Raw genomic sequence first — 20615 nt, 5'->3', positions numbered from 1 at the left:
TATATCATATGGGGCTAAAAGATCCGCATTAATAATTCGGATCAGCTGCATTACCTCTGAAGAGTTAATACCATATTTTGATGTACATGTCTGCAGGTCTTGCACTACTTTCCAGGCAATCGTGCTATGTTCATCCCTTCTTCCAGAGTTGGGGGCCGCCTTAAACACAGGAAAAGCTTCCAAACCACAGCCGACAACTTGAGTGGAGGCCTCTGAGGAGTAACCGATCTTATCTAACAAATCCCATTGCCCCATTTCGGCTGCCTTTTTTCTAACCTGATCCCAGAATTTGCCAGGCTGCCATGGCAACACAGTCACCGTGGCGGGCGGGAGAGTCCAGGGTTCAGCTGCTAATCTCAAGGTCCGACATTGAGAACTCCCTATAGTCTCTTTCATAGAATCATAGAATCATAGAATCATAGAATGCTTAGGGTTGGAAGGGACCTCTAGAGATCATCTAGTCCAACCCCCCTGCACACGCAGGGTCAACTAGAGCACGTGGCACAGGACTGCATCCAAGCGGGTTTTGAAGATCTCCAGAGAAGGAGACTCCACAACCTCTCTGGGCAGCCTGTTCCAGTGCTCTGTCACCCTCACTGTTAAGAAATTTTTCCTTAAGTTCCTATGGAATTTTTGATGTTTCAGTTTCCGGCCATTTCCTCTAGTCCTATCAGTGGCCACCACTGAAAAGAGACCATCCCCGTCCTCTGCACTCCCTCCCTTGAGGTATTTATATACACTGATTAGATCCCCTCTCAGCCTTCTCTTCTCCAGGCTGAACAGGCCCAGCTCCCTCAGCCTCTCCTGTTGGGGCCTTAGCACTTTTACAGGAATACGAGGAGCTGAAGTGATGAGAACTGAGGAGCTGAAGTGATGAGAACCGAGGAGCTGAGGCGGTGAGAACCGGGAACTGAAGCGATGGGAACCAAGGCCACCCGGAGAAGATAACGCTCGTTAGCAACTTTTTAATGAACTAGGCCGGCCATAACCAGATAAGCATCCGGGAGGACCAGCAATAGAGCATCGGAAAGGAATGTCAGCCAGCTGCAAGCTAGTTATGCATGGACACTATAGCTTAACCAATGAGAATGCTGTTGCTTAGCGCGTGTGTACGCTTACAGGTGATAGAATTGTATAAAGCTACACCGTAGAGGATAGTAAACGAATTGAACCTGCTTCACATTGAAGTGTCGTTCATTCCGTCTCGCGGGGTGGGCCTCGGCACTCTCCTCATAGGGCAGATGTTCCAGGCCCCTGATCATCCTTGTAGCCCTGCGCTGGACTCTCTCCAGCAGCTCCACATCCCTCTTGTACTGTGGAGCCCAGAACTGGACACAGTACTCCAGATGCGGCCTCACCAGGGCTGAGTAGAGGGGCAGGATCACCTCCCTCGACCTGCTAGAGATGCTCTTCTTAATGCAGCCCAGGATCCCATTGGCCTTCTTGGCCACGAGGGCACACTGCTGCCTCATGGTCAACTTGTCGTCCACCATGACACCCAGGTCTTTCTCCGCAGAGCTGCTCTCCACAAGGTCAGTCCCCAGCCTGTACTGGTGTCTGGGGTTATTCCTCCCCAGGTGCAGGACCTTGCACTTGGCCTTGTTGAATTGCATGAGGTTTTTCACCGCCCAGTTGTCCAGTCTGTCCAGGTCCCTCTGGATGGCAGCACAGCCCTCTGGGGTATCGGCTACTCCTCCCAGTTTGGTATCATCAGCAAACTTGCTGAGGGAGCACTCTGTGCCTTCATCCAGGTCATTGATGAATAAATTGAACAGGACTGGACCAAGGACTGACCCCTGGGGGACCCCACTAGCCACAGGCCTCCAACTAGACTCTGCACCGCTGATCACCACTCTCTGGGCCCTGCCATCCAGCCAGTTCCTAATCCACCTCACTGTCCACTCATCTATCCCACACTTCCGGAGCTTGCCCAGGAGGATGTTGTGAGGGACGGTGTCAAAAGCCTTGGTGAAGTCGAGATAGACGACATCCACCGCTCTCCCCTCGTCTATCCAGCCGGTCATTTCATCATAGAAGGCTATCAGGTTAGTCAGGCAAGATTTTCCCTTGGTGAATCCATGCTGACTACTCTTGAGCACCTTCTTGTCCTCCATGTGCCTGGAGACAACAGCCAGTATGAGCCGTTCCATCACTTTTCCGGGGACGGAGGTGAGGCTGACTGGCCTGTAGTTGCCTGGGTCCTCCTTCTTGCCTTTTTTGAAGACCGGCGTGACATTGGCCTTCTTCCAGTCTTCTGGCACCTCCCCCGTTCTCCAGGATCTTTCAAAGATGATGGAGAGCGGCTTAGCTATGGCATCTGCCAGCTCACGCAGCACTCTGGGGTGCATCCCATCAGGGCCCATGGATTTGTGGGTATCGAGGTTCCTTAGGTGCTCTCTGACCCAATCTTCCTCTACCCAGGGCAAGTCTTCCTCTCCACCAGCTTCTTCTCTTGCCTCTAGGGCCTGGGGCTCTAAAGGGCTGCCCTTGGTAAACACCGAAGCAAAGAAGGCATTGAGCAACTCTGCTTTTTCTGTGTTATTTGTAACCAAGGTGCCCATCCCGTCCTCCAGCGGACCCACGTTTTCCCTGATCTTCCTTTTGCTGTTAATGTATTTGAAGAATTTTTTTTGTTATTTTTAACGTCCCTTGCCAGCTTGCCTTCCAGACGTGCCTTAGCTTTCCTTGTCGCATCTCTGCACTCCCTGACTACGTTCCTGTATTTCTCCCAGGGGGCCTGTCCTTTTTTCCACATTCTGTATACCGCTGCCTTCTGCTTGAGCATTGCCACAAGCTCCCGGCTCATCCACGCAGGTCGCCTGCCCCCTCTGCCTCCCTTCCTACACACAGGGATGCACTGTTGCTGGACGTGGAGAAAGTGCCGCTTGAAAACTAACCAGCTCTCTTGGGCCCCCCTGCCTTCTAGAGCACTAGCCCATGGGATTCTACCGAGGAGGTCTCTGAAGAGGCTAAAGTTGGCCCTCCTGAAGTCCATCGTCGCAAGGCTACTTACAGCCCTTCCTCCTCCTCGTTGAATCCTGAACTCCACCAACTCATGGTCACTGCAGCCGAGGCTACCCCCCACCTTCACATCTCCTACTAGGCCCTCCCTATTTGATAGCACGAGGTCCAGTAGCCCACCTCTCCTCGTCGGCTCCTCCACAACCTGCGTCAAAAAGTTATCGTCGACACTCTGCAGGAACCTCCAGGACTGCTTATGCCTGGCTGTGTTGTCCTCCCAGTTGATGTCGGGGTAGTTGAAGTCCCCCATGAGAACCAGGGCCTGTGACCGTGAGGCAACATCCAGCTGCCTATAGAAGGCCTCATCAACCTCCTCGTCTTGGTCAGGTGGCCGGTAGCAGACACCCACCACAGTGTCTCCCACATTAGCCTGCCCTCTAATCCTTACCCACAAGCTCTCAACTCGCTCATCCTCGACTCCCAGGTTGAGCTCCATGCATTCCAGTTGCTCTCTCACATAAAGAGCAACTCCACCACCTCGCCTTCCCAGCCTGTCCTTCCTAAAGAGCACATAGCCTTCCATGGCAGCGCTCCAGTCGTGCGAGCTATCCCACCACGTCTCTGTGATTCCGATGATTCCTTTCACAGAAGGACGAACAGCAGAACCCGTCTCCTCCTCCTCATCCGAGGAGTCTTGGGGGAGGGGGGGTGGGAAACGTTTTTTACTGCGGATTTCTTCATCATTTTCCTTCTCCCCCTCTCCAGGAGGAGCAGAGGGAAGCACAGGTTTATTTAAAGCCTTCCACTCGGCCAACTGTTGCGCAAGTGTCTTATAGAGGGGGGGCAAAAACTCACTGGGAGACTTCCCCCGTCGCCGCATCTTAACCAGCTCATCAGGCGAGGGGTACTTATGACTCAAGTTGGTTTCATGTTTCAACGACCCAGAGGCGCCCGTGGAGCACTGCAAAGCGTCCATTTGCTCCGTAACAGACTCTATAGGAGAAGGATGCTTCTCCTGGTCCTCTCTGTCTTCCCCCAATAGAGGGGTACTTTCCGGCATCACAGGAATACTCTCCTGGTTGTGCTCCGCTGTCCAATCCTCCAAAGTCTCCTGCAGCAGTCGCCAAGTAGTAGGTAAATCCTCTACCTCTTTAGAGCCTCTAGAAAGGGCATCCCACAGCTTATCACCGACCTTCTGCCAAGCGCTCACACTAAATGCAACAGCTGAAGTGGCTTCAAACCCCTGTCCTTGGCACCAGAGCAACAGGCAGCGTAACTCATAATCAGTAACTTTAATACCTCTCTGAGCAAGTAAGGTCTTCCATGTAGATTGAACTAGGGCTTCCTGCTTTGTCAGGTTTTGCCCCATGTCTGTGTATTTCCGCTCTCTGCAGCGCACCTTCAAGAGGTGTCAGTCCTGTTTGCACCTTCAAGAGGTGTCAGTCCCGCTCGCACCTTCAAGAGGTGTCAATCCTGTTCCCAGCGGCTCACCTTCACAAGGAGTCAAATCACAGGTCCGGACCACGCAGCTTCCCTGCTGCTCTCAAGTTTCGCCAGGCTCCGCCACCACCCCCAGTCGCCAGGCGGTCCACTTCTTATTATCACGTCGGGGTCACCAGTTGTTGCAGTCTTGGCAGCCAAAAACACAAACAACTGGGGTAGATGCAACGCAAACTACGCTTTGCTGTTTTTTAGGTACATTATTTATACCGAGCTCTCCTCGTCGTGGCTGCTGCTTATTGGTGAGGACTACAAAGGACAGTAGCTAGTAACAGATTTATGATTGGATGATTCTTAGCTTGGCCAGTTTCTGCTCCGTGGCCAAACCTCCTTAAACTTGTTAATAACTTTCTGCTGTCTCCATGTGAACTCCCTATCTCATAGATACACTCTAATCTTTTCAAGGTTAACATTCTCTGCTAAGGGAGCCAGAGATTTCACAGACCAGCTGCAATCCCTGACAATTGCTACCAATTGAACACTCTTTTGAGCTTGGGTTAATTCCCCCGACTCCACCCACCATGGGCACGTCTTCCAATTTCCAGCGTGGGGGCCAATTCGTGTCAGGAATAACTGTAACATCTGCTCCAGTGTCAATTAAAAAGGGGACACTAATAGTGGTGTTGTTTAAGGCATTATAGAGGGAACAGATTCCCCACACCACTGGCGGGTTATCACATTTTACTGCCAGGGCCACTCTGGGGTCTTGTCCCCAACGGGTGGTTCTTGTTGTCCCTGAGATAGAGGCTGATTTAGCTGGGCCGTCGGTTGGGCCATTAAGTTGGTCGGTCGAGGGGGTAGCGGGTTCGAGAATGCCTCGCACCATCCAGGGTTGGCATAGTGGGGCCGCCCGAGTGCACGGCCCTCTCCCCCCCCGTTTCCCTGGAATTTGGATCTGCATTCTCTAGCGAAATGTCCTTTCCTACTGCAGGCCCAACACGGCTCTCTGGGTCGATCTTGGCGTGGGGGGAGCGCTGCTGGCGAGTCCCCCAGCCAAGGGCAGTTTACTGCAACTTGGCCTGCCTGGCCACATTTAGAACATGCCATTACATTGGCTATTGCGGCGTGAACAGCCACCTGAATTGGGGCCAGATGCTCTTCCTCTGCAACATGCTTAATCATGTCTGCGATACTTGACCCCACTGGCAATGATCGCAGGATTTCTTTGGTTGCTGAATTGCATTGTTGGCGTAAACATTCCGCTACGACCGGGCCTTTTGCCTCTGTACGCAGGGACGAAGTGTCGACCGCTGCTTGGAGACGATCTACAAATTGTGTAAAGCTCTCACTTTCACTTTGCTTTATTGTGGACCATGGCGATGGTTTGGCAACAACTCTAGAGGCTGTGCAAATAGCTTCCCTGGCTGCACGAGTAGTTGTCATAACCTCATGGGCCCGCAGGCCGCGGGCCTGCGCCTGGGGGATGATCATTGTTGGGCATTAAGCGCTGCAGGCTGGAGCTGTGTAATGGATGATCTGCTCCAGTTACTTGGGCTAAATACCTCGTACAGTTGTCTTCCCATTCTTGTTTGAAAATGATCATCCCTGTTCCACCAAAGATCAGTCTACAAGTTTGTTTTATATCAAATGGGAGCATATCGTCCCCCCTGAAGATACCATCTATGAGGGTTGAGACTATGGCAGAATTAATCCCTTTATCTGCAATTGCTTTAACAATCGCTTGTACGTCCTTAGGTTTTATCGGCGAGTGAACCCTCTGTCCCCCATCCGTCACCCGAACCGGGAACGCTAGCGTGGCCAATGGGGCCCAGTCGGCACACACGATCTTTATTTTCCTCCAATCCGTGAGAGGGATTTCTCACTTTCGCGGTTTTTCTTTAATTCGGATGGGAATATTTTGGCTCTTAGCTCTGTTTACCTTAATTTCCTCCTCCCTTAAGTTTGAATTAGTTGTGAGCCACTCGTCCTGACTAGTGTCTGACCCGCAGTCAGAACTCGACTGACTGGTTACTTCCGGGCTCCGGTACCTTTTTGTTGGGCTTCGGCCCCGCCTACTTCCTTTGCGAGCGGGCTGTTCCCCCCTCCTTGGCTCGCCCCGCCTTCTACTCGCTGGGGGGCGCATTTTTTCAAATGGCCGCTCTGATTGGTTCTCGGCCCCTCACTCACGCTTCCCTCCCCTGTCCGGTCACCCCCACCACCTTTCTCCTCCTTGTTCTCCTCCCCCTCTCGTTTGCATGCGCTTGTTAGTTCTAGCGCTTCCTCCCTGTTCCCGCCGGGGGCATCCTCGCCCCACCCTTCCCCTTGCGGCCTGGCACCATTTTGGGGCGCATAGGGTGGTGGCCTGACCCAGACGTCCCCAAGCTCTGACTTTCTTTCGATGTTCCTAGCTTCCTCAGCTAGCTCGCCCCAAACAGATTTCGGCTGTTTTTGCTTCTCTGTAAGCGGGACGGGGTTCGGGGATGGAGGGGATGTATCGCGCTCTTGCAGATCTTTAGGCTCAGCAGAATCACCATCGTCTGGGGGGTGCAAAGTCTGTGCAGCTGGCCCGACTCCCACTTTCGGGGTGACCAACAAACAGTCCCTTACCGCCACCCAGGTCTCCTGCTCTTTTATAGCTTTCTGCAAGGCCTGTGCAACTTTTCCCCAAGACTGAAGGTTTTTCCCACAACCCGAGGACATCGTCTCCTCGGCTAACGCCTTAGTACATTTGTCCCACACTTCAGGGTGGAGAATATCCACTGGCTGATCTATGACCTTAATTTGTAAAAGCCTCACAACAGCGAGAGTAAAATCTTTTGGCTTACAATCAATCCCCTAATGCTTATGTAATTGCGATATGACCTTCACAAGGGCTTCCATCCTCCTTGTTGGTCCGGGAGCGTCCTCCCCGCCGGGCTGGTCCAGCGGCTCCGGCCGCCGTTCACCCGTCCAGGCGATGATCCCGGGTTTCGGCACCACTTGTTGCCTTTCAAACGGCGTGGTGACCTGGTTCAGGAACAGCACAGCGACCACCCCCAGGCCGCTCGGGCCATCAGCTCGCTGACACCAATGTGGTGGACGGCAAATGGCGTTTATTGATGGGTAACACAGTGTTACATAGCTAAGGTTTACAACATCACATCCGTCTGCTTACATCATAAACTAAACGCTATTGGCTATTAGGGGCCCTATCTTTCCGTACAGCGCGATATCTTCTGGCCGCCAGACCCTAATTACCTACAACAGAAAGACAGTGGGCAGCCCACGCTGCGCGCAAATGTGCCATACCTCGGCCTCAGAGAGATCCGCTGGAGGGATTACGGGTTGAAACGGTGCTGGATCAGGGGCCGTATGGCAGTACTGACGTGCAAATGCGATTTCCAGACATCTTGTTAAGGCTGGTGATGCAAACTGCCCTATCGGCCTTTATGTCCTTACCTGAGGAGAAGAAAGGCCCTTCCTTCGTGGGAATTAAGCAGGGTATGAACGAGTCCTTTGGTGAATTCATTGACCGCTTGCTTAAGGCCTTGGAGGAAATGGATACGCTAGATGAGAAAACAAGGAAACTTATGGCTCAATCCTTAGCGGTTGAGAATGCTAATAAGCGCACCAGGGATGTTCTGGTCACTTTGCCACAAGGGATTTCACTCGAGGAGATGCTTGAAGAACTTGCCCGTCGGGGTATGGGAAACCCAGGAGCATTTTTAGGGGCTCAGGTAGAGCAGGCATTGCTTGATTCAGTGGCGCAGCAAGCCCAAGCATTTCGTGTCCGCTGCGCTACAACCTTTGGTGGGCCCGAGAGGAAACCAAGAAAAGAGGGAAAACACGAACGGCCCTAAGTGCTTTAGGTGTGGAAGGAGGGGTCATATCCGAAAAAACTGTAGTGAAGGGCGAGTTTGGTGTCCTCGATGCCAAAATAACACCCATGCTAAACTAGAGAAGAGGGAAACACAGTTATTGAGTACTAGGAAAGAAAAGGCACGGCTGGAGGAAGCTTATGATAAACTTAAAGATGAAATCCTTAGAATGAAGGAAGAGAGCAATAGCATTTCATCCGTTAAAGAGTTGTTCATTCAGCGAATAGCAGATGCTGAATAGAAGCTCAGCTTGCATGCAAAGAAAGGGTTGCAGCTAAAAAGGAAGTAAAGAATGTTAAAGAAGAATTGGCTACTAGACTTAATTGTAATGAAACAGCTGAATTACTGAAAGAAAAAGATGAGCAAATCAAAGGATTAATGGAAGAAGGAGAAAAGCTTTCTAAACAGCAGCTGCACAGTTCCAACCTTATTAAGAAACTAAGAGCAAAGGAGAAAGAGAAAATACTAACACAAAACAGAAAAAAAGATTAAGGAATTGGAAGAGGAATTGCAGCATTTAAAACAGGTACTTGATGGCAAAGAGGATCTTGAGAAGCAGCATCGAGACAGTATTAAACAACTGAACAGTGTTGTAGAGCGACAAGAAAAGGATCTTAATAAGCTCCAGGCAGAGGTGGAAGATCTTGAAGAAAGGAACAGAAGTGTCCAGGCAGCACTTGACAGTGTTTACAAGGAACTTGCAGATCTTCATAAAGCTAATGCCACAAAGGACAGTGAGGCACAAGAGGCAGCCCTAAGTCAGGAAATGAAGGCAAAGGAAGAACTTGGTTTAGCTTTGGAGAAGGCCCAGGATGAGGCACGGCAGCAACAAGAAGCTTTGGCAATTCAGGTGGCAGACCTGCGGCTAGCGCTGCAACATGCAGAACAACAGGCAGCAAGAAGAGAGGGCTACTTACGTCAGGAAATCAGTGAACTACAACAGAGACTGCAAGAAGAGAGTCGGAACCAAGAACCGAGTCAAAGTGTTACATCTGCTACACGGCCACTGCTCTGGCAGATAGAAAATTTGCAAGCCATGCTGGCAGCGCAAACCTCCTCGTGGGAAAAATTGGAAAAGAATCTTTCTGACAGACTTGGTGAGTCTCAAGCCCTTTTGGCAGCAGCTGCCGAAAGAGAACGGGCTGCAACAAAAGAACTTCTTTCTACTAAAGTTCAGATGTCTTCTACTGAATCCCAGAATAGTCTTTTAAGGCAAGAAAATGCTCGTCTCCAGGTTCAACTAGAAGGGGAGAGAAACAGACTGAAGAAAATGGAAAATGAGAATAGTAGATACGAGGTTGAACTGGAAGGTCTCAAAGATGAGTATGCAAAAACCCTTGAGGAGGCAAGAGGGGAAAAGGAATGGTGTAACGGAAATGTTACCCACAATACGGGAACTATCCGGCCTAGGAAGCTTCCCACCGAGTGGTTTTTGATATGTGGGAACCGAGCTTGGGCTGGCATTCCGTCCCAGCCTATGGGTGGGCCTTGCACATTTGGTCGCCTTAGTATGATTTGGCCACACGGCCCTCCGGGGAACAGCAAGACCCTGTTAAGGCGATCAAAAAGAGCAGCGAACACTCTTAGCTCAGAATGTGAGGATAGCGTTGATCTCTGGAGCACTTGGGAGGTTGTAGCAGCGTCCTTCGTCCCCGGGGTATCAGCCGCGCAGGCGCACCAAAATATTGAGCACCTTGCCTGCTAGGCCTTGAAACAAGCGAATGCAACTAGTACTGTGCTTAGTGAATTGTCGTATGACTTGTCTCAGGTACAACATGCTGAGCTACAAAACCGTGCTGCTATTGATTTCCTGCTTCTTGCTCATGGACATGGGTGTCAGGATCTCGATGGGATGTGCTGTATGGACTTGCAGGATCACTCGGCAGCCATCCATTGGCAACTCCACGACTTGATCAAGCATACAGAGAAAGTAACAAAGGATGTGGGATTTTTCGGTCTAGATGGACTAACGGACTGGTTAGGAATTGGGGGATGGATAAAATCTGTAGTCAAGTCCTTGCTGATGCTACTGTTATGGGGATTGTTACTGGTAATTGGGTTGATGATGGCCTGGGCCTGTGTTCGCGCTCTATTAACCCGCCTACTGCATGCTTTTTCACGCAATCCGAATCTGACACCTCAAGGCTGGCTTGCCTCCCGGGGTCACCTAATCTAAAGAAAAAGGGGGAATTATAGAGGAATGGTTAGAGAGCCACGGACATGGCTGCCCAGGCGGCCTGCTCAAGCCGGGCTTTCAGGTTTCAGTGAAAGAACAAAGGGACTGCTAACTAGGAGATAAGGAAGTAGACCAAGGTCAGAGGGAATAGAAGAGCTGTTGAACTAAAAGGATGAGCTAAACAAGTAAGGGGGGCTGTAAGGGTATTAGTTAGATCATTGTCTACCAATTAGGAGCCTGTGTAATTACATCACTAACTGCTAGAATCATATAAATGTACTGCATGTAAGCTAATAAACGAAGTCAGTTCCAGCTTCTATGAAGTTGCTGTCTGGCATTCCTGACCCGCTCCAAGCTGCTACAAATAGTAGTATTTCACTGGTGGCTGGGCCACGGCACGGGGCCTCCCACTTATTCCACACCTTTCATGTCTCTTCACAGCGCCAGACTAGAGTCAAGCTCAACAGGGTCGTCTTTCCCCGCTGATTCCACTAAGCCCATTCCCTTGGCTGTGGTTTCACTGGATAGTAGGTAGGGAGAGTGGGAATCTCGTTCATCCATTCATGCGCGTCACTAATTAGAAGATGAGGTTTAATGAACCTTGCGATTGCAAGGCACCTTTTCCAGCTTTTAGGTGGCCTGTCCACCTCGTCATATCTGGTATAAAAACAGGATGCGTCATACGGGAACGAGATGTTAAGTCCCACCATCTCTACCAAAGTTAATAGGAAGGAAGCAAGGACCAGATCCTACAGTTCCAAGGGATCAAAGATTGTTTGGTCCTCTGGAAGGAGAATGTGATCATTGCAGACGGAAGGGGGAAGAGAGTCAGTATAGTTTGGAAAGGAGCCGGGACGGGAAGGTGTTAATTAGGGGGAAACAGCCAATTAAAAGCCAAATCTAACCCTGCCCCCCCACAAGCAGATAGTTACATCTGCCTGGCCTGACTCACAAAAATATGTATTATGTCCACTAAGGATAGGAGGGCCCTTTGGGAAAACACCCTCGCTATCCTCTTCATGCGGCTGGAGGAGAGCCCAAGGTCGGTGAGGAGTCTCTCGTTGCCACTGTACCACTTCCCACATACACCTATCGGGAAACCCACAAATTCAGTTTCCGAGGCCGATGTTAAATTTTGGACATCCTCTACAAGATGTTTATATTTGCCCACCTTTTCTACCGCTGCGTCACTCAAGGTGGTTAATCCACTCTCATAATGGACAATAATGTCCACTGCTACTGCACTGACCCTTTTAACCAAAAGCAGGTCGGGCTTAAAGAGTTCGTTTTTACTGTCCCTGAGGTGGGGCTCCAAATAAACCACCCACTCCAGTTCGTGAGCCTCTAGCCAACAAACTGCACAAGTTGTTATGCCTTTTAATCCATGCTTCTTGGACTACAGGGCAGTAACCGATTATATGGGCACAGGTCTCTCATTCTGCAGGGCAATGCCTGCATCCTCTTGATGCACCCTCACCCAAACCACGAGCCAAGAATTCCCAAGTAGGGTATACGTTGGCCCATAGTTGGATGGCCATTATTAATTTACGATGGGGGATGCCTTTATAATGTAACAGCCAATAATTACTAATTTGCTCATTCTCAAAGTTCTTAATTCCGTGGCCCTGAGATCTTAGATTGGCCCAGTTTTCCATTTCTTTCTTTCTCCATCTACAGTGAACAGGACAGATGACTCTAGGGACTACTCTCTCCCATTCAGACGAGGGTTCGTTGGCCATTGAAGGTTCTGTAGCCACCGTGGGAAACTCCTCTGTCAGTGCTGGAACTTTGGCCGGACGCCCACCCACCGCAATCCAAGCCTTCTTCACCTCCTCTTGGATCCCCTCCTGGCAAACTATATTCCGACTGATGGTATCCTCAGAGCGGGCAATCCATAACAATCTGTGAGCCTAGATGTTCAGAACTTGGCTCAGCAGACGGGGGAGTCCCAAATCACCATCCTTATATCCAACGTATAGGATGGTGTCACATGCACTCAGCAGCAGACATAACCAGCCTTTGACAGCAGATCTGATCATCTGGTCCAGGGAGTGGAGGTAGGTGGTGTTCAGACCTGCATGATTGGCACTGAACAGTAGTCTCAGGATAGCATAAGTCCTCAAGATATCTACCTTCTGAAGCGGTTTCAACGGGGCTCCCCCAATGTTATTAATCCAGCGGGCCAGTGTCCCCTGTAGTTCAGGTTTGGATATCCCTATCCAAGGGTCTATCCCCAGGCCTAGATATTTTTCTGAACTGCCCAGATCTATCATATTCAATTCCATATCTGCAACTGACCATGGGTCACAGTTGTTGATGGTATCTGACTCCTTCGCTGGCCTGATTAGAAACCCATGGCATTTGGAGGCCTGAACCCACAGCCCAGTTAGTTGACAAAATTCCTCCACCACTTCAATATTTTGTCTCATGCCCTCCCAAGAGTCACTGAGCAAAGCCAGGTCGTCAGCGAACGCCAACGATGTTACATCCTGTTCACCACACTTAAAAAAAAAAAAAAAACACCTCTACGTGTTTCTCATTCTGGCCCCCGGCCCCAGACGTACGCAGCTGTTTCATGCCAATCCCTAGTCCCTAACGTACGTGGCTGTTTCTCACACTGGTCCCTAGACCCAAGCGTTCATGGCTGTTTCATGAGGGCCCCCATCCTCAAACATTCTTGGCTGTTTCTTGTGCTATTCCATAGCCCCAAACATATGTGGCTGTTTCTCATGGTGGCCCCTAGCCCCAGACGTACATGGCTGTTTCTCATGATGGCCCCTAGCCCCCAATGTACGTGGCTGTTTCATGATGGCCCCTAGCCCCAAATGTACGTGGCTATTTCTCATACTGGTCCCTTGTCCCAAACGTACGTGGCTGTTTCATGATGGCCCCCATCCTCAAACGTTCTTGGCTGTTTCTCATGATGCCCCTAGCCCAAAATGTACATGCCTCTTTCTCATGCTGGCCCCTAGCCCCAAATGTTCATGGTTGTTTCATGATGGCCCCGACCCCAAACGTCCGCGGCTGTTTCTCATGGCAGGCCCTAGCACCAAACATCCACGGTTGTTTCTCATGCCGGCCCTGGCCCCTAGCCCCAAACATCTGCAACAGTTTCTGGGGGCGCAATGCTGGCCCCAAACCCTAGCCCCAAACATACATGGCTGTTTCTCATGATGCCCCTACCCGCAAACGTCTGCAGCTGTTTCTCCTGCTGGTCCCAAACCCCTAGCCCCCAAATGTACATGGCTGTTTCTCATGATGCCCCTAGCCCCAGCCCTAAACATAAATGGCTGTTTCTCATGCTAGCCCTAACCTCTAGCCAGCGGTTTCTAATCCTACGTCATACACCCTACCTCACTAACCCTAAACTCTAACATAACAATAACCTAACCCTAATCCCAACCCTATCCCTAAACCCTACCCTAACCCTAAACCATGAGGGATGACAAAAAATATACCCCATCTACAACAATATCCCAGTACAACACCTTTAGCTCTTCTGCTAGCCGATTGGACCTCTAGCCTATGCACCGCAACAACTATGCCTCACGGCATTTGTAAAAGCAGAACACAAGGGGGCAAGAGGGACATCGGCCCGAAAACTGCCTGACACTAGGCTCCACTTCCCCTCGTGGGCCAACACTCACCTTGCCATGCTACTCTGGACACAAACGACCCGCTCTCCAAATTGCTTGATGCCTCATTGCCCACATGCACAAAACAAAAGTTCAAGAAAGCCCACTGACCACAACATTCTCCTTCCAACAACTCCTTAGCTCACCTCTTGTTAGGGTGAGACTCTTTCTCACTCCATGTCTTTTGGGACACCCAGGAACACTGCTCTGCATCTGAAAAAAAAAAAAATCCCAACATCCACCTGCCCCAACAGCCAATACCCACAGACCAAAAATAAATAACTACAATCAAGGGGATTACCCAGAGGCTGATCTATCACTGCTCCAGGCCATCACTGCCACACTCCACACACTACTATGGCCAACTCACACAAGCAAGGCAGTTCCAGCCCCAAAACTGACAGGCACACGCATAAACAGTATCAGAGAAAAAAAAAGGAAAGCTCTACACAAAAACAACTAATACCACACAAAACGTACTTAGGATAACAGTCCTATAACATCAGAACCATGCAGGCATGATGCTCAGCTCAAGACCGGAAGAAATTCAAAACACAAGCGCCCGTGTCAGAATGGGGCCGGCAAAGCCAGAGACAGTGAGGTGGAAGTCACCGGCTAAACAGATTCGAGGTTGTGATGATGCAAGGGAAGATAACCCTGAAAGTGTGCTGGGAAGCCGAGAAACAACACTGGCCTCCAAAGAAGAAAGAGAGACCGATACAGCCTCAAATAGGATTATGAAGATGACCTGCCACGAGATGGATGGAAGGCCCCTTAGCTGCATTTGTGGTACAAGATGTGATCTGCTGGCGGCATGATGATGACGACTCAGGTCAGTCAGAAACACAAAGGATGCCTACAGCACTAGTGTTGCACAATGCAGGATGTATTTTAGAACACGAAGAACAAGATCAGTCTCAAGACCTGAGCAGAGACTGCTGCTACATGACACACCATAGAGACACAGGCTGGAGCTGCCTGTCTGAGTGCACCTGCACTTTCTCCTCTGAAATACCCCAAGCTCCCCCGACACAAGAGGCACACACACTAGAGAATATGTACTAGCATGTGTGCACGCACACAGTCAAGACACCCCAACAATGTCTACCCTTTCACTTAGCTTTTGCTGTGCTCAGAGTCACCACAGGACCTCAGGAACAGTCTTCAGTTGCCAAATGCATTCTGTTTGATTTTGTTTGAGACATCAGGTTTGCCTTCAGCACCTGCCAAACCAGAGCACAAGTAGTCATCCCCATGACAGATGGCTCCCACCTCTATTGTGAAAAAAAAGAAAAACACCAAAGTATGGCTGTCGTTCTGGTCACCTGTACTTTGCCAGATCAACTCTCCAGTATCAGGGCTGTGGTGACACATAGAACAAACAAAATTATCAGGCGAACCTTCCGCCAGGCAGGAATGACTATTCCCAGAACTACTGACACGCCATCATATTCATTTAGTCTGCCTCACCTCAAATCCTCAGCCATGAATGGAAAAAGCCCGCTCAGTACCCAGAAAAGCAGAGTAAAGGCAAATAACCAAGAAGCAGATTGCCAAGAAGCAGATCAACAATACCCCAACAAATAGAAAGAACTAAGAAAAGACACATACAGATGCCACTCTCACCTATTCAGGCTTGTTGTGTCCACTCAGCTTCTCCCCTCAGCAGTCACAAACAACACCTAAAAACACTGATAAAACAGCACTCCTTGAGGAGATAACAAAAAAAAACCCACATACACATCAACTACAACAATATCCCACTACATCTTTACCTCTTCTCCTAGGCCATCCAGATCGCTGGCCTACATGGAGCGAGTGCTATGCCTGCCACAGCATCTGTAAAGGCAGAACACAAGTGGGCAAGATGGATGGGACCGGGAAGACAACCTCGCGTAAGTTAGGTTCTGCCTACTCGCACAGGCCAATGATCATCTTTCTGTGCTGCTCTGGAATGTGAGTGACCTGCTCTCTGTATTACTCAACACCTACAGATACAAAGCAAAATGCCATCAAGAAAGCCCATGGACCACAACACTTGCCTTCCAACAACTCTCTAGCTCAGGTCCTGCACCTGGGGAGGAATAACCCCAGACACCAGTACAGGCTGGGGACGGACCTTCTGGAGGGCAGCTCTGCAGAGAAAGACCTGGGTGCCATGGTGGACGACAAGTTGACCATGAGGCAGCAGTTGCCCTCGTGGCCAAAAAGGCCAATGGGATCCTGGGGTGCATTAAGGAGAGCGTCTCCAGCAGGTCAAAGGAGGTGATCCTGCCCCTCTACTCAGCCCTGGTGCCACATCTGGAGTATTGTGTCCAGTTCTGGCCCCCTCAGTACAAGAGGGATGTGGAGCTGCTGGAGAGAGGCCAGCGCAGGGCCACAAGGATGATCAGGGGCCTGGAACATCTGCCCTATGAGGAGAGGCTGAGGGAGCTGGGCCTGTTCAGCCTGGAGAAGAGAAGGCTGAGAGAGGATCTAATCAGTGTCTATAAGTACCTCAAGGGAGGGAGTGAGGAGGATGGTGCTGGCCTCTTTTCACTGGTGGCCACCGACAGAACTATAGGAAACGGCCACAAACTGAAGAATCAAAAGTTCCACAGAAACTTAAGGAAAAATTTCTTAACAGTGAGGGTGACAGAGCACTGGAACAGGTTGCCAAGAGAGGTTGTGGAGTCTCCTTCTCTGAAGATCTTCAAAACCCGCTTGAATGCAGTCCTGTGCCAGGTGCTCTAGGTGACCCTGCATGTGCAGGAGGGTTGGACTAGATGACCTCTAGAGGTCCCTTCCAACCTTAAGCATTCTATGATTCATCTTTCCCTTTCTTCCTCCAGCTCTTTTGGGAACCCTGGGAACGCTGCTCTGCATCCCAAAAGCAAACTAAACAGCCTCTGACCTGACCAAACAATCCCTATCCCTCCCCATAATAGTTAAATACATCAAGCAGATTTCACACAGGCTGACCAATCACCCCTCCAGGCCATCCGTGCCAATCTCCATGCACCACTACAGCCAACTCCAATGGGCAAGGCAGCTCCAGCCCCACACAGACAGCCATACACACAAACATCATTAGACAAACAGAAAAGCCCTACACAAAAAAGAACTATTACTGCACAGAAGATACTGAGGACTAGAAAAATCCTCTGATATCACAACTGTGCAGCCCTGATGCTCCACATGAGTGCAGATCAAAGGCAAATGCCAGCACCTATGTGGAGTCATTCTTAGAGGAATATGGCCACCCGATGAACCAGCCATACAAGCAAGTGGCACAGACCAAAAATGGTCACCTTCAACCTGCGGAATGAGGAAGGTTCTAGAAGATCGACGGAGAGGACAACATCCAACCAGAGAGAAGAAAGGCCAATCAGATGATATGGGGGCGTGTGCACACGGGGGAAAGGAAATGGTATATAAGGGACGTCTTTGTTTGAATAAATGGGTCTTTCAGCTTGATTCAGGTTGGATTGTGCTGAGCCCATGGTTTTTCTCTCCTTATTTGGTGACCCTGACGTGATGCACGGCATGACACATTGAAGCTGAAGAAGCACGTGGGGAACCCCGAAGGAGAGGCCCAGCTGGAGGACAGCTCAGCGGGACCAAGAAGAATGAACACTGCAACGGGACACTCTGTGAGGTGAGCAGTTGGGGCAGGAGATGGGTCAAGGAGTCACAAAAGAAGAAGGTGCAATTGTTAAACTTATCCTTCATATACTCTCTAAGAGAGGAATTAAGTACGATGAGCTTATGCTCCGGAAATTGTTAATCTGGTGCTGAGAAAAAGGGGTTCCCTGCTGAACCAGAGAACGCTTTCAAAGTTGAAGTATGGGAAAAGGTCAGAGAAAACTGTGGGACAGAGTAAGCAATAGTAGTAAAGAAGCAGAAAACTTAGCTACCACTTGGAGGTTGGTGCTATCAACCTTGCAAAGTTTAAAAACAGAACGATCTGCAGCAGCTGGGGCATTTGCCACCCTGAGACCTTCATCAGGATCAGCGGCATATCCGGCTCATATTAGAGTATTCAAACAACCTTCTGTACTTTCCCCTGTATCATTGTCAGCACCCCCAATGGAGGAGCAGCTAAGGATGGAAGAGGGGGAGACGGTTGACGAGCCCTGGCCGTCGCCTCCGTCTTCGGGAGAAGAAGCTCCTGAAGGAACTGCAGGAGCCAAAGATCCAAAGGATCCACCGCCAATACCGCCGTGCCGACCGCCCAATAGCAGCGGGACAACATTTTATCCACCCCTAGCGCCCTCGCCACCTCCATCTCCTGCACCTCAACCGCCCCTTGCACCCCCAGGACATGCGGAGTGGGCAAACTATCTATTACGAAAGTTAGGGGAAAAGGAAAGGATTTGGGAGAGAGTTTCGCAAGAGGAAGGAAGGACTGTGCTCATGCGTTGGGAGGAAAGCAAAAGATGCGGTCGAGGAAATGACGGGGGAGGTGGAGGAGGCAGATTTGAAGAATATGACTCAAGGAAACATTGGAAAGGAATTATTCAAAAATGCAATAAAAGAATGGGAATTGCTTCCTAATGCCTATCCAGTAGTTATAGGGGGTCCAAATCAGTGGGTGCCGCTGTCATGGGATCTGATCAAGGAAGCTCGTAAGTCGGTACAACAATACGGTTTACATGGTCCTTTTATGCAAGCTATACTTAATAACATATTGACGGGGCATTTGCTAATACCTCATGATATCAGACAATTGGCTTCCGTTCTGCTGGGTCCTATGCAGGAAGTGCTATGGCACACTCAGTGGCAGGACGTGGCTGCAGCTGCCACTCTCACTAATTTGGAAAGAGACAAAAGAGACCTGTTGCGCCTGGTCTTGACAGACATGCTCATTGGGGGAGGTCAGTGACCTGATGTACAACACCAAGCTCGATTAAATACAGAGGTTTTGCGCTTATCAGCAACCTTGGCGCGAGAGGCACTAAGCACCCTTCCTGAGGATGGTAAGCCGACGCCACCATATACTTCGGTCAAGCAGGGGGCCGTGGAATCCTATATGCAGTTTTTATATCGCCTTTGTGACCCGTTAGAACAAACCCCTTTAACAGACAAGGTGTGGGAAGCCCTGCTGATGTCTTTGGCAATAGAAAATGCTAATCCAGGTTGCAAACAAGTTTTACAGGTCCTGCCCAAAAACGCTAGTATTGCACAAATGATGGATGCATGTGCGCAAATACGATCAGCTGAGGAACATGTCGGGTATCTACCCTCTGCTTTCGCGGCTGTGGTCAAGCCGTTGGTCCAACAAGGAAGGAGTGATCACATCCCATGATGCTTCAAATGCAGGAAGCGAGAACACATCAAGGTACAATGCCGAGCGGGTCCAGGGAGTAAGGGGAAGAGCATGGGTAAGCAGAATTATAAAGGGGGTTTTTCTGGGATGTGTGATCGTTGCGGCACTGAGCCGCAGATTGCCGATCACAGTTCCACAAATATGGGACCCCTTTGGGAAACAGAGGGACGAGCGTGACGGGACTGTGCGCTACGACACAAGCACGGTCCCAGGCTGCCTGGATGGCGTTGCTGCCACCACCACAGGCAGTGACGGAGTGGCTGTCGCTACAGCAATAGAAACAACTCTGGCGCACAAGTGCGATGTGTCCCAACTAACATGAAGAGTCCCCTAGGGCGCAGTCTAAGCGCTTTGCTACTGGGGCAGTCATCCGCTACCTGTAAGGGTTTTTTTGTGTTACCCGGTGTAATGGATGCAGACTTTACAGGGATCGTTTCCTTGATGGTCTGGACTCCAAACCCTCCTGCTGTCCTGCCTGCGGGAGCCAAAATTGGGCAGCTTGTATCGTTCAAAGCCGCTGGACCCTTTGCGGAAAGTGTTGCTAGAAGGGCAAGTGGATTTGGTTCCACTGGTGCGGCAGAAATGGAAATTGGGAAAAAGAAACCCATCGAACGGGTAACACTAAAAGAACCTGGAGGGCAGTCTAACAAGGTAAACATGTTGATCGATACCAGTGCAGACGTTACTATTATCAGTCAAGGGGTATGGCCAAACACATGTCCGCTAGAGATCACTCCATCACCAGTAACGGGGTTTGGAGGTACCCAATCTACCAGGTAGAGCAGGCACTTGATTCAATATGCCGTAAGAGATGGAAGTATTTGTACCATTCGTCTGTATGTGATGAATGCACCTATTTCTTTCTTAGGACGTGATGCATTAAGCCAGTTGGGAGCACGGTTGGCTACTGGTAGTGAGGTTTTTTGAATGTGGCCATTGGTGAAGGGCGACCAATCCTGAGGCTATCATGAAAAACAGAAGATCCTGTTTGGGTTGATCAGTGGCTGCTGTCAGCAGAAAAGATCGCTCATCTCAAAGCTCTCATACAGAAGCAGTTGGAAAAAGGTCACATCGAACGAACAACCAGCCCTTGAATATCCCAGTGTTTACCATTCCGAAAAAATCAGGTAAGTGGCGGTTGTTACATGACCTTAGGAAAAATAACGAGGTTATGGCCGATATAGGGGCCTTAAAGCCCGGCCTACCTTCACTGAACATGATTCCAGCAAATTGGACAA

General features: G+C 50.1%; 1 pseudogene; it reads left to right on the top strand.

Moving 5' to 3' along the window:
* Positions 1–7829: 7829 nt before the first annotated feature.
* On the top strand, positions 7830–19699 carry LOC148592413 (TATA element modulatory factor pseudogene; annotated as a pseudogene).
* Positions 19700–20615: the final 916 nt, after the last annotated feature.

The sequence above is a fragment of the Tinamus guttatus genome, unplaced genomic scaffold (assembly GCF_059628265.1).
Source record: "Tinamus guttatus ecotype Peru unplaced genomic scaffold, ASM5962826v1 Tinamus_guttatus_pri_ptg000610l, whole genome shotgun sequence".
NCBI lineage: Eukaryota > Metazoa > Chordata > Aves > Tinamiformes > Tinamidae > Tinamus > Tinamus guttatus.
The sequence above is the reverse complement of the archived record's forward strand: the minus strand, read 5'-3'. Positions and strand labels throughout refer to the sequence as shown.